Below are 15714 nucleotides of genomic sequence, written 5' to 3'. Positions count from 1 at the left end.
AATAACTTAAATCGCTCTTATTTATATTTTGTTTGAAAGTAGTTGAAACACGATTACTAAGATATTCTTATTGGATTAATCGAAACAAATTACCTAACTTAGTATGTAATAAATTTAAAATATGTAACTAATAAACTAATGTAAACATACATACGTATTGGATCATTAAGCATATCTGTTATATAAGAAATATCACCTAATTCTTAATTAAAACATTTCTATTCGAATAATTACGTATAAAGATTAAGAAATGAAAATTTAACTTACCTTATTATTTTTTTTTTAAAGATGAACTGTCATTTACTTCAAATGTCGCCTACTATTTAAAAGTTCTAAATGTATTGATTCAATGTTGACAAACAGCAATAAGATGTAAATAAAAAACTTATCTTGTTAGTTTTTTTTTTTCCAAACCTCCTACGATTATTTGAAAACATACATATGTAAACGAATATCGATTTGATGAGAAATAACTTAAATCGCTCTTATTTATATATCGTTTGAAAGTAGTTGAAACACGATTACTAAGATATTCTTATTGGATTAATCGAAAAAAACAAATTATCTAACTTAGTATGTAATAAATACGTAAATACGTATTTAAAATACGTAAACTAATAGCATTGATTTGATGCGTAATATTTTTATAGAAAATACGTTTTCCACTTTAATTAAATATTCTGAAACTAAACCTTGTTAGAACTATTAAATAAGTGGGTATTCGAAATACCATTGTTGATAGAGTCTATTAATATAAATAATCTCTAGGATTATTTCCCATTAGATAGTAATGCACGCCATAAAATCAATTATCAATAATTTTATTGCATTCAATTGAAATCGGAAATTGTACGTTGTTAATTTTTAGATAGATAAAATTTAATTACTTCTAATAGCGTTTTATAAATATTTCAACTATTGTAAAATTAACAATTAACATTTTTTTAAATCCATTTTAAAAAGATGTTCATCACTAGATTTGTTAATAGTCTATTTATGTTTCTGATAACAAATGATATGTTTTTACGCCTCCTAATTTTACTTTAGTGATTAAAAATTTAATATTTGACGTGTCGATTGAAATCAATTTACTTTTCAGCAATTCAAATTTTCCAATCCAATTATAATGTGTTATTAAAACACATTCATTCTTATTCCAATTATAGTATACAGCAATACCTCGCATAGTGCGGTTTGTAAATTTCTATACAAAATAAATTTTAATTGAGCAAATAAATTATTTAAATTCATCGATTAGTCCGGTTTCAAACAGTACCGCACTATGCGAGGTATTACTGTAATTTACAAAGATTATACTGCTTCTTTTAAACTACTAACTTTTTTTGTAAGTTTTTAAAGTTGTTAGTAATTTAAAATTAATAAAATTGTTAATTAAATTAATATAGTTATAGTATACTAATGCTAGTTTATGTGTTGAAGCGACAAGAAATGTATCGCATTCGTCCACAGCTGAAGAAAAATGCTCAACTATTCTTTAAAGTCTATTGTGAACTGAGAATGTCGGAGTAATAAAAATCGTTTAGTATAATTTAAATCATGGACGACAAACCATAATTATGACCAATTTATCAATTAAAGTTAATATTGAATATTCACAAATATTCGAAATTATGTTTAACAAATATTTCAAAAATGTATTGTATGAATTTGCAAAAAAACTAACTTAAAACCAAGAATAAATATGTAATTTGTGGACAATTTCATTGACAAATAATCAGTAAAACATTAATTTAATTTGAAATAATTGTAGAGTTCTGTAAATGTGGAATAACAAATAATTTACTAGAGAACTCATAAATGTAGATAGAATTGTAGTGCTTAGGTATTCTATACAATAACTACTAGAATTTGGGTCACAACTAGCATTCATTTAATGGTATTTTATTAAGAATATTAAATTTTTGATGAAAAGTTAAAAAAAAATAATAGTAATAAAATCTTTATGACGTAATATTATAATGTACACAATAATTAGTTTAAAATTAACGTTCCATTACATTCGCATAAACATAAGCTGTTTACATATTTTTTTTTTAGTATGTTTGCTATAAATCAATCAAGTCGAGGACTTAATTAGAAACGAATTCGAAACGGTTTCGAGCTGCACGCGCTTCGATCGTAAACCGATCGGACAAGATTATTTTCCTTTATAATCCTTCGTAATTGGTTTATTTACACTCCTTGTAATTAGTCCGTTCCATCCGTCGATGCAGCGAGCATCGAACGAGTATTTTCAGTTTCAAGTTTCTGATTGAATAAAAATAAATACTATGAAAGAATTGACTTTAAAATCAAACTGGAAATGTAATTGCTACTTTACAAAACTAATTAATAATTCAAGTGGATTATAAATATGTTCATATTTGATATGATTAAATTAAACTTTTTTTGTTATTCAATGTTGCGTCTTCTCAATATGTGATATTATATTACAAACGGTTGCTATAATTTGTTACTTTACCAAAGTAATTCACTTCAGAAATTAATTTTTGTTCACCTTTGATCACTAAAAATATATAGATTAATTTAAAGTTGCGTCCATCTTGTGTTTCATATAAGATATTACATTAAAAACGGCTTTAAAATCGACCGAAAATGTAATGATTATCCTTCACTTAACTTTACAAAAATTAATCCACAATTCAAACAGATTATTAACTCATTTTGAACAATGCTTCTGAAATTATGTAATCATATTTTTTTTTGTAAATATATAGACTAATTAAATGGTGCATCCACACTATACTTAATACGAGACATTATATAAAACAGCTTTAAAATTGACTGAAAATGTAAAGTTTTGTTACATTCACTTTACAAAACTAATTCACATTTCAAACCGATTATTAATTGATTTTGAACAATGCCTTAGAAATTATGTTATAAAGTTGATAATTCCACCTTTTAAATTTATAATCTTGCTTTTTTTTGGTAAATATAAACTAATTAAATGGTGCATCCACACTATACTTGATACGAGACATTATATGAAAAACTGCTTTGAAATCGACTGAAAATGTAAAGATTTGTTACAAAAAGTAATCCACATTTCAGATTATTCATTGATTTTGAACAATTCCTTAGAAATTATGTAATAAAGGTGATAATTCCACCTTTGAAATTTATAATCTTGTTTTCTTTATAAATATAGACTAATTAAATGGTGCATTCACACTATATTTGATACTAGACATTATATGAAAAACAGCTTTAAAATCGACTGTAAATGTAAAAGTTTGTTACATTCACTTTACAAAAAGTAATGCACAATGCAAACAGATTATTTACTCATTTCGAACAATGCCAAAGAAATTATGTAATAAAGTTTATTCAGTATTAAATTCCACCTTTGAAATTTATAATCTTATTTTTGTGTATTAATATATAGACTAATTGAATGAAGTATCCACACTATAGTAGATATGAGACATTATATGAAAAACAGCTTTGAAATCGACTGAAAATGTAAATGTTTGTTACAAAAAGTAATCCACATTTCAGATTATTCATTGATTTTGAACAATGCCTTAGAAATTATGTAATAAAGGTGATAATTCCACCTTTGAAAATTATAATCTTGTTTTCTTTATAAATATAGACTAATTAAATGGTGCATCCACACTATACTTGATACGAGACATTATATAAAAACAGCTTTAAAATCGACTGAAAATGTAAAGATTTATTTCATTAATTTTGTTAAAAAAAACGAATCCACATTTCAAACAGAAATGCCCTAGAAATTATGTAATAAAGTTTAAAATTCCACCTTTGAATTGAATTGAATCTTGTTTTTTTATTATAAATATATAGACTAATTAAATATTAAATATACTACGCTTGATATGAAACATAATCGACTGAAAATGTTACATTCATTTTAGATATGAGACATTATATGAAAAACAGCTTTGAAATCGACTGAAAATGTAAAGGTTTGTTACAAAAAGTAATCCACATTTCAGATTATTCATTGATTTTGAACAATTCCTTAGAAATTATGTAATAAAGGTGATAATTCCACCTTTGAAATTATAATCTTGTTTTCTTTATAAATATAGACTAATTAAATGGTGCATCCACACTATACTTGATACGAGACATTATATGAAAAACAGCTTTAAAATCGACTGAAAATGTAAAGGTTTGTTATATTCACTTTAAAAAAAGTAATCCACATTTCGAACAGATTATTAACTTATTTCGTATAATGCCTCAGAAATTGTGTAATAAAGTTTAATCAGTGTTAAATTCCACTTGAAATTTATAATCTTATTGTTTTGTATAAATATATAGACTAATTAAATGATGTATCCACACTATAGTAGATATGAGACATTATATGAAAAACAGCTTTGAAATCGACTGAAAATGTAAAGATTTGTTACATTAATTTTGTTACAAAAACTAATTCACATTTCAAACAGAAATACCCTAGAAATTATGTAATAAAGTTTAAAATTCCACCTTTGAATTGAATTGAATCTTGTTTTTTTTATTATAAATATATAGACTAATTAAATATTAAATATACTACGCTTGATATGAAACATAATCGACTGAAAATGTTACATTCATTTTACACAAAGTAATCCACAATTCACACAAAACTCTTCTAACAATTCTTTCAGAATTATTTTATATAAGTTTTAACGTACTTTCAATGCCATCACCTTTGATATTTAATTAAAAGCTATATCTTATCATTTATAATAAACAAAAATGGCTTTCATATTGAATACAATCTTTTTCTTTTACAAAAATTTAGAGTAATTCACTAAATGTTGCTATTCGTGAAATAGCACATAAATGGAAAGTATGAACTTGTAAAGTGTCATTGAAATCTGATAGTTATTCAATAATTATATTTTTATATTATAAATTAATTTTGAAGAATTTTTTGAAATTACAGTGGAACCTCGCATAACGAGCAAAATGAATTGTTTGAAAAACGAGCCACGTTTCGAATAACGAGTGACGATGAGAAGAGAAGTCACTGAATGCGCGCCTATTACAAATTGAATATTTTTGAAAACGTTTAAAAGTAAAAATTGAAAGTTCCACTTTTAACTAAAATAGGTTTAAATTTTTAAATTGAAAAAAAACAACTTTTGATTTTTAAAATATATTGATTAATTCGTGAACTATTCGTGATATATGACATAAATGAGAAGTACCACCTATGTAACTGACAGTATACACATTGAATCCACACTATTCTTGATATAAGACAAATATTAAAATAGTCATTGAAGTCTGACAGTTATATTTAAGCAGAAATAAGAACCAAAAGGATCTCTCATTTCAGTTAGAAGTATCATCTTTATAAACTGACATTGAAATCTTATAGATTATACCAAGATTTATAAATTAAACAGATTATGAATCATTTCTAACAGTTGGATTTTTACCAATTTTTAAATTTTACTTTAAAAAATGAAATATGTATAGACTAATTCACTAAATGTCGTATTCACACTATAGATTATATAAGACATGAATGAAGAGTACCAACTACGAAAACAGTCATTGACAGTTATAATTAAGTACAATTAAGAACCGAAAGAGGATAGAAAAATAGCTATAAATATTTAAAAAGAATAGTGGGAAGAGTGATAATTGTGTCTCATTTCAGTTAGGAATACCTAGCATTAAATTCCATTTCATTTCACCAAATGGTGTCTCTTAATGACGAGTAAGAACCATGAGAATCGTCATCAAATTCGGATAGTTATAATTAAGCACAAATAACCACAGAAAAACAACCATAAATATTTAACTAATTATTTTTTTAATGTTTATAGTTTATAGTGTGTATAGTTACAGTCGATGGCAATCGCAAGCCCGACAACCGAAATCCCGACGTTCGAAATCTCGGCTGGCTCAAAATCCCTAGTTCCATAATCCCGACAATATCGAAATCCCGACAGTGTCTTTTATTATTATAAATTTCTACAATAACATTTTTATGGTAGTCGGGATTATGGAAGTCGGGATTTCAAGCGTCGGGATTTTAATGCAGCCGGGATTTCGATACACTCGGGATTTCGAACGTCGGTCTTTCGGTTGTCGGGCTTGCGATATAGACCCAGTTACAGCATGCATCTCATTTCCTATTTACGTATTAAAAGAAACTAATACATTTTATAATAAAATCACGAACATGATTTTGATATCGGATGCATTTCAAATTGAATATATGATTCGAAATCGAATAAAAAATTAATACAATTTTCCATCTTCGAGAAGCGGAAAATCGAGAGCGGAACGCGCACTTCTCTAATTTCCGCTATTTCGAAATCAATTTACAGATGAGATCGAATGAGAAGACCATCATTCTATGCGTTTCTCACTAAAAGAAAAAGACTTCTTCGCATTCGTACAATTCGCATTCAACTATTCATATAAGAAACTTTTTTAAATTGAACTCGCATTCATTTCACATAGAATTTTTTAATGAAACTTTTGATTGGAATTGTTCGAATTTATTGCAATATTTGCTTCGAATGTCAATGAAGTTTTTAAATCAAATTCACATTCATTTCCATATAAAACTTATTAACTTATTTTATTTGTTTATTTTTAAATTAGAATTTCTCATTTTTATAATTAAACTCATTGGAAAAAGGCATTTCTTTTTATTGGAATTGTTCTAAATTTTTTTTTCTTATAGTAGATTTTATATAAAACGAGTTCAATTTTTAATTAAATTCAGTAAAAAAGTGCAGTTCCTTTCTAATTACATTAATTTTATACAAATGAAAATTAATTTCCTAAATTATTATTTCTAATAAACGAGCACAATTTTTAATTAAGCTTTATCTTATTGCACTTCTTTGAGTTTGGAATTGTTCTATATAATAAATCTTAATAAATTTAATATTTATTTTTCTCCGAACCGCAATATTCCTTTTTTTCCATTGTCAGTTATGAAAAAAAAATGCACGCGAATAATGAATTTCTTTTTATGAGATCTTGAAATCATCTGGAATGTAATTTCGAAGGGCGTAATTAAATATGATAGTAGTTTGGTAACGGATATGAAAGGACAGGTAGGAAAGAAAGGCTGAATTAAATGGTTTCACGTGTAGAACTGGATGGAACTTTAATGGCGCAGAATACGTGAAGGCATTAACTGAAAATATAAGTTTTAGTAAGCTTTTAACTGGCGAAACTCATGCGCCATTATGCGACTCGAGTTGGTATTTAAATCAAGGCTCTTGTTTCTTTCTTTCTCTTTTCTGTATGTCTCTTAAGAGAGAAATAAAGACAGAAAAAAAACAGAAGTATAGAGAATGTTAATCGCGGAAATTTACAATGAGAATGAGTGGATAATGTTAAACCCTATTACGTTCTTTTACTAATTGTTATTGGCAACGTGCTTTAAATATTGTTTATTTCTTATTTAAAGCAAAGAAAACCGTTGTCAATCGATGCTTTTGTCCTTTAAAATAGATTATATTGAGCATTCCGAAAATGTTTTATCGTATAAATAGATTTAAAACGTATATTTTCGTATGCCAAAAAATGATAGATTTATACATTATATAATTAAATATCGGATTTATAAATAAACTGACAAATCCATGATTTAAAACGTACAGAAATCCTATAAAGAAATTGGTTGGAAGATGTCTCGAATTTGAAATAAATTCATTAAGGTTTTTTTTTGTAAATATTTATATGATTTATTTGAAAATCTTTATTGGATAACTACTATAAATTTTGTTTGTACATTAAACCTGTCTTCATATTTCTTTGATGAATTTAATGAACGGTTTAAAATTGTCGACAATTTCTTAATTAAAAGATAAGAAAAAAAATTATATTGTATATTTGAAATTAATTTATAAATACATTTATTTAAAGCTTTTCAATTATAATCTTTGTTTTATGAGTCACAGATTATTGTGGTATTATTCAATCTTTATCTAAATCCTCATAACATATTAATAATACAAATATTGATTGTTTATTTATTATTATTATTATTAAAGATATTTTTTGATAGAATGAAAGGTGCAATAAGTTAAATATTGCAGATTTTCTCTTTGAATTTCCTTTATAAACTTGTTATATAACATTTTCAAAGGTTAAAACTGCTTTGATGTAGGCAATTCTCGATCATTAAAACTAATTAAGAAACAAGAAATATTTGATTGAAACGAACTTGTAATTACATTTGTCAAGTTATTAAAAAAATATTACCAACTTGTGTTGTAACAAATATATAGTTATTAATCATTTAATATTTTTCTTTAAACGGATATCTTTCTTTATCCGTTGATGTAAGTAATTATAAATTAATATAACTAATTAAAAGACAAAAATTCAGTTCTAAGTTCTTCAGTTCGTTAATTCTTTCACTGAAATTGAATTCTTCACAATCTAGAAATATTCATTTATAGATTTAATCCTTAAGTTTTTGGAAATATTGAATTGTTGAACAAAAAGTAAACTTTCCGATTGGTAAGAATTAATTTCTTTAAGTTATTTCAATGAAAATTTTAATGAAATTGCAAAAAATGTAGTAGCCACAAACTTCTTTCAATTTAATTGTAAAAAATATGTTTTAATGTAGAAGAAACCATAAACTATTATCTTCTTAATAACATTTTAGTTAAATTCTTTCCTTTTTTCATACTTTTTAGTCTTGATTCTCCAAATGATTCAAAAATTAATAATTATTTCTCATAAATAATGTTCATATATTGTTGATCACTATTTTATAGGTATTGAATATTCTACAATTATCATAATGAACTTTTCAATTTACATATGTGAACGTTGTAAAAATATCTGATTTAGTCAACATAAAATCAATAATTGTATTATTATTTCTCATGAAGAAATTACTTCCATTAAATCGAAATGTCATACTTTTTTAACCTTGATTTAGTCAACGTGTTTCAATAATTAACAATTATTTCTCATAAATAATTGCCATATTTTGCTAATCACTGTTTTATAGGTTTTGGTATTGAAAATACTTGAATATTCTACAATTGACATAATGAACTTTTCAATTTACATATGTGAAAGTTGTAATTACATTAAATCGGATTGTCTACAATCTCGAAATATCATTTTATAGCTCATTTCTTCAGATACAACAATTGCATTCTATTATTATATATTTTTTTGTACTTTCTTAAAGTAATTATCATTTAGTATTAAAAATCATTCAATAATTAACAATTAATGCACTTTTTATTTACTTTTCTTTTAATCTAATTTGTACTTAAATCCTTTAATTCTTTCAGTTAAATTTGATTATCTAAAATTATCCATTTAATTCTTCACCTTTACAAACATTTAATTATGGAGCAGAACTATTTTTTTATCAAAAAATATCTTTTACCTTTGATTTAGTAATCAATAATTAACAATTATTTCCTATAACAAAATATCCATAAATTTTCCGGCTTGTGAAATTATTCAGTTATATTCAGCTAATTGTTTTACACAGTTTTTTTTCAGTTTCTTTCGTTTTAGGTGTGTATTGATGACTTAATGTAATTCAAAATACAACAAATTATTGAAAATATTTCAACATTTAGCATAATAGTGTTTGCATTGTCCGTGAAAGTTGTAATTATTCGTGATTTAGTGGTCAAAATAAATTCAATAATTGTATAATTATTTCTCATGAAGAAGTTAATCCATTAAATCGGAATGTCATACTTTTTAGACTTGATTCAATCAAAACGTTTCAATAATTAATAATTATTTCTCATAAATAATTGCCATATTTTGCTAATCACTGTTTTACAGGTTTTGGTATTGAAAATACTTGAATATTCTACAATTTACATAATGAACTTTTCAATTTACATATGTGAAAGTTGTAATTCCATTAAATCGGATTGTCTACAATCTCAAAATATCATTTTATAGCTCACTTCTTCAGATATAACAACATTGCATTGTTTTATTATATTTTTTTTGTACTTTCTTAAAGTATTTATCATTTAGTATTAAAAATCATTCAATAATTAACAATTAATGCACGTGAATAATGCTTTTTATTCAATTTTATTTTCTTTTAATCTAATTTGTGGTTAATTCTTTCAGTTAAATTTGATTATCAAAAATTATCCATTTAATTCTTCACCTTTACAAACATTTAATTATGGAAGAGAACTATTATTTTATCAAAAAATGTCATTTACCTTTGATTTAGTAATCAATAATTAACAATTATTTCCTATAACAAAGTATCCATAAATTTTCCGACTTATGAAATTATTCACTTATTTTCTAAGCTAATTGTTGTTCACAGTTTTTTTTAGTTTTTTTCGTTTTAGGTGTATATTGATGACTTAATGTAATTCAAAATACAACAGATTATTGAAAATACAATACTTCGTGATTTAGTAGTCGAAATGATTCAATAATGAACAAATATGAAATCGCGTAGAAGTAATGTGTAGTTTCATATATTGAAAATATTCGAATATCGGATGTTTATCATAATGCAATTTTTATGCAATTTCCGTATGCGAAATTTTGTAAATACATGCGAATTGTTTGGCGCGGTTTATTCGTAACATCGATCCGAATCCCGGATTGAAGCTGCAGCATGCATGCAACCTGTAATAGCGTCGAGGGAATTGCCCAATTCCGCTGTTTCGTAAATAGTTTAACCAGTTATTGATCACGGCCCACCGAGATTAATAGCGTCACCTTTTTGCATATTGCCGAATGTCCGAGTTACGCAACGATAACTTTTCGGCACATCACGGACGTGTGTTTCAGCTCATTCAGTGCACATCATCGATCGATCCATCCGAACATCTCCACCAACCAATCAATCTAATGCTATACAGAAAAAAAGAAGTCCGCTAATTACAATCTCGTATGTTGTAGGGGTGGATAAGTAATTGGTTCTGAATGTGCACTGTTGATTCGCACCTACTTCTATTTTTTTTTTCTTCCATTCAATTTCGATGAAAGTCGAGGGTTTCACCTCTCACAGCTCGTTCCCACTATTTTTAGAACATTGTTTTTTTGGAGAAGGCGCACATTCATTTTGCATAACAAATAAATTATTCCGAAGATGAAACAATAAACGCACGCTCTTTATAGCTTATTATTCCAAACATACGTAGATCTGCACAACTATTCATTATCTACAGTTTTTAAAGCATCTAGACGAGTTTTCAAATTCAAATTGTTTATTTTAATTTAGGCAACACGTCGTTCAGCATTTTGCAAATTATTGCGAAATCCAGTTAGCCAAATCTGTTTGATAGTTTTACAAGAATGCATGTGTTATGACTATTCATAGACCACGAAGAAACAGCTACCTAGAATACTTTATAAAAAAATACAATAGTTAAGCAGTATGTGTTTCGAGTAGAAGTTGGATGGATGACACAACAAGTCACACTAACAGACTTTTAATACTTAATACAATCACTGTATAATCTCCTTAGAACACTTTACAGATTCTTAGGAAAGTTAAGCTTGAGTCCTGAATATAAATTGTATGGATGACACATAATGACACTCTAATAAAATGATAACACAATATTTTATACTTTAAACACTTTTAACATTAATTGTACAAATCTTTCTAATACATATTACAAATAATTAGAAAAGGTTAAGCATCTTCTTTCCATAATAGAAGTTGGGTGGGTGATACAGAATGACACTCTAATAAAATGATGACACAATATTTTATACTTTTAACACTTTAAATATTAATTGTACAAATCTTTCTAGTATATATTACAAATGATTAGAAAAGTTAAGCATCTTCTTTCCAGAATAGAAGTCTGGTGGGTGATACAGAATGACACTCTAATAAATTGATGACATAATATGTTATACTTTTAACACTTTAAACAATAATTGTACAAATCTTTCTAGTAAATATTACAAATGATTAGAAAAAGTTAAGCATCTTCTTTCCAGAATAGAAGTTGAGTTGGTGATACACAATGACAATCTAATAAAATGATAACACAATATTTTATACATTTTAACACTTTAAATATTAATTGTACAAATCTCTCTAGTATATATTACAAATGATTAAAAAATGTTAAGCATCTTCTTTCCAGAATAGAAGTTGGATGGGTGACACAGAATGACACTCTAATAAAATGAAGACATGAAATACTGAACTCTTTAACACTTCATACATCTTGTCAATATATTATTAAAATAGTCACATTTTTAAGAAATGTTTAATTTAAATACGATATAAAATGTAATCAATGTTTTAAAACTTTTGAACTTACGAAATATAGAAAAAAAATCAATTCAGAAAATATTTTATTTCATGGACAAATTTATAAAATGTGGAAGCAATAAAACGGAAAATATTTTACTTTGATTTTCATTAAACTTAGTAAAAATTAATAAGAAATCTAGTGGATGTAACTTTTATTTCAATATAGAAAATTCTTTGTGTTAAATCAAAGAAATAATGTATAAATATTAATCATAAACTTCCTATTTGAATGAGATTTTGTTATATAGTTTTGTGAGAATCTCAGAAGAAATTTAGGAAATACGATTTTTTTATTACAAATTGTTGAACGTTTTATTTGAATTGTTGTTTTTTTAAAAAGCTCAGAAGATCAATGAGAAATAATTCAAAAGAAACATTTACATGAAATAAATGCAATACAATTTAGTAAATACAAAAACTTTGATTACAAACTAATAAATTTCACTACAAACAAAAATTCTTGAAATTATAAATCATGTAATCTCTAATTTCTATTTTGTTAAAGAAATAGTTTTGAAAGTTGATCAGAAAATCAATCAAATATAGATTTAAAAAAAATGTATATTTACATGAGATTAATGTAATAATTATAAAGAAAAGTGTGACTTTGTAACGCACTTCTATTTCCACTCCACGGAAATAGATGTACGCCGATGCTTTCTATTTTCGGATAATGTTAAGGCTCGTTGAATATTAATCTTTATTAAGGAACGGAAATGCCTTCGGACAAAAGCAGACACCAGTGCTTCAATTCATCATAAAATCATTTCTTTAATCGCTTGGCAAGAAAAACCCAAATTAAATCACAAAAATTTCTGTTTTTCTACCTTTTAACAAATATTTTATATACAATTATATAAGTATGTATTTGATACACAATAATATTTAATATATTATAATTATGTGTGTTCATATGGATTAATCATATTAAATAAAGGAAACGTGAATATTTGAAACTATTTTTAATTGCGTAAAAAATGGATTGAACGAGATTGGGAATTCCGGGCCAATTTATTATAAATTTTATTTATTAAATTCATTACGTTCAATTAAACGTTTCGAAAACATTTATTGATGCACTTGAATAATTACCAACAATGTTGTAATTGTAATATCAAATAAATATGATTTTGTAATCATAATCACATCAGTAAAATTATATTAATTTTCTTGTTAATTAATACCTAAATCATGATTTGTGTATATATTATTTCTTTGATTTACACTTCTATTATATCTATTAGACGATATTATTATAATGAAAGTAACATTTTAATTCAGAAATTTAAAAAAAATACTTTCAACATTCTCTGTGCAATTGTAAATAAATTAATTATTTTTTTCAAATTACTTCATGGCACTGTTTGAAGCAGGACTAATCGAGGATTTATTTTGAAATAAATAGTGAATCCGCACTGATCGAAGCCGCAACATTGCTTTATTTACAAATAAATGATTTGAAATTTGATGTTTGTAATAAAAACAATGTTACCTATTAAATATCTATTTAAGATATTAATTAAGTGAGAGACCGAAATTACAATATATTTGAACGTGTTGCATGTTAAGAAATAAGATCGTGGGCGTCGCAGAAAGAATGAACAAAGGTGGGCGCAAATTGCCAAAGTTTGTGCGAACTTATATTTAACGGTCCATCAGTATTTTCGTTAAATTAATTGGTTGTTGTTGTTGCTTCGTTTTTTCTTATATTAAAGGTGGAGCTGCCTGCTGATTATTACTTCCATTTAATAACGCTAAGTGAATCGGACGTGCGATGATGATGATATAAATAAACGGCTAAATAGTGCGATGTATTTATGAGACGTTTTTGTCGGATGAAATTAAATATAGTCATTTTGGATGGTCGAGTATAAATAGGAAACAGCAGCAGCAACTGTGGTCTTGTTCATCCTTCCGCATCTTGCTTGTTCATCGATGAAAGAAAGTGACAAGAATATGTTCAGTTTCTGCAGAAGAGCAGCAATTGTGTGTATATTTATATATCTATATGTATTTTGTTGAATTACTCGTGCATCCTCCTTCGCATGTCGTCCAGTCGCGTTGAGGAGTTTAGGGCGGGTGGAAGAATCGGAAAGTAAAAAAAAAATGGATGGATGAAGGAAAAAGGGTGTAATCAACTGGTGCTGCGACATTGGACCCGGGGGGGTGCACATGTGTGTAAGAATCCTTTTCGACGGTGTTGGAAGGAGAGAGAGAGAGAGAGAGCGAGTGGGTGGAGCGCCGGAGAGGGATGGAGGGTTTCGGCCGCATGACGCACGTCTGTTACGTAACCGGTCGCAGGACCCGGGCCGTCGTCCTGGCAACTTGTAGGACGTGTCTCGAAGATATCCTGCAAAGCTACGTCATACCAACACACGCTTACACCGACTAATATATCTTGCAGGATAATTGAAGGGTGGATCAGGATGAGCAGGAAAATGATTTTGAAAGAGAGAGAGAGAGAGAACATCGAAAACTTATTAATTGTTTTAATTTGCATGCGCAAATGTTGCATTTATCCCGAATTATTATTTTTATTGTAATCCTTTTTCTGATATCAAGTAGGCGGCGATTCGATTGTCAAACCAATTATCAGATAATGCTTTCGTGGATGCGGAGGTGGAGATGTAGAGGACTCGGATGTAATCACAGATCTTAATGATTCGATAGCGTGCAATTTGCTGGGCATAATCCGGAAAATATCGATCCGGCCTCGGCCGGGGCCGTGAGGGGGCGGCTGTTCGTTTCACCATTTTACATCATCGCTTCCCCAGCATCCCTTGCAGAAGCAATAGTCGCGGGCGGTGGCGATTCCCAGTCAATCGCAGCTTTCACAAATTTTGCATTCAAACGGATCATTGCACGCTCTTGTTGCGTCCGTCCGTGCAGTAATCTGTTTACGTAATACCGCGGGGGCTGTTGCACACACACACACACATACATACACTAACACTGTTTCAAATATCGACCCCACGATTCCATTAGTAAAAATTAAATCCTCGCACTTTTCCAGTGTAAAAATACACCCCGAACACACGCAAAACAGCGTTGTTTTCATGATTCCACCAAAACAAAGACTTGTTAACTAATTAGCATGTATTAAAAGCAACATCACGTCACGGATCGGCAACGTAACATCAGTTTTTTTTTTGTGTACATTCCATTGTGAAAACTTTTCATGACATAGTTCAAAGCGAAAACTACATGTAATGAGTATTTTTTGATGAAATTTAAACAACTTTAGTTTTTTGATCCATACATATAATATTGTATATGGAAACTATATTGTTTAATATCTTGATTTTCTTCATAGCTTTGCGAAAATTTACTCATCTTTAACAGCAAAAATATAAAGAAATTGAATAACTATGTGAATATTTAGCTTTAATTTGGTTTCTTCAAAATTAATTTGTCGCAAACACTTATCGAGATATAAGCAAAAATGTAAA

The 15714-nt window shown here is 27.2% G+C and overlaps 1 protein-coding gene across 1 annotated transcript in view; it reads left to right on the top strand.

Moving 5' to 3' along the window:
* Positions 1 to 15714, top strand: part of LOC108557067 (leukocyte tyrosine kinase receptor) — a 26767-nt gene that overhangs the window by 1819 nt on the left and 9234 nt on the right. The gene's annotated exons all lie outside the window — the stretch shown is intronic.

This window comes from Nicrophorus vespilloides, unplaced genomic scaffold (genome assembly GCF_001412225.1).
Source record: "Nicrophorus vespilloides isolate i.1.1-1 unplaced genomic scaffold, Nicve_v1.0, whole genome shotgun sequence".
Taxonomy (NCBI): Eukaryota; Metazoa; Arthropoda; class Insecta; order Coleoptera; family Silphidae; genus Nicrophorus; species Nicrophorus vespilloides.
The sequence above is the reverse complement of the archived record's forward strand: the minus strand, read 5'-3'. Positions and strand labels throughout refer to the sequence as shown.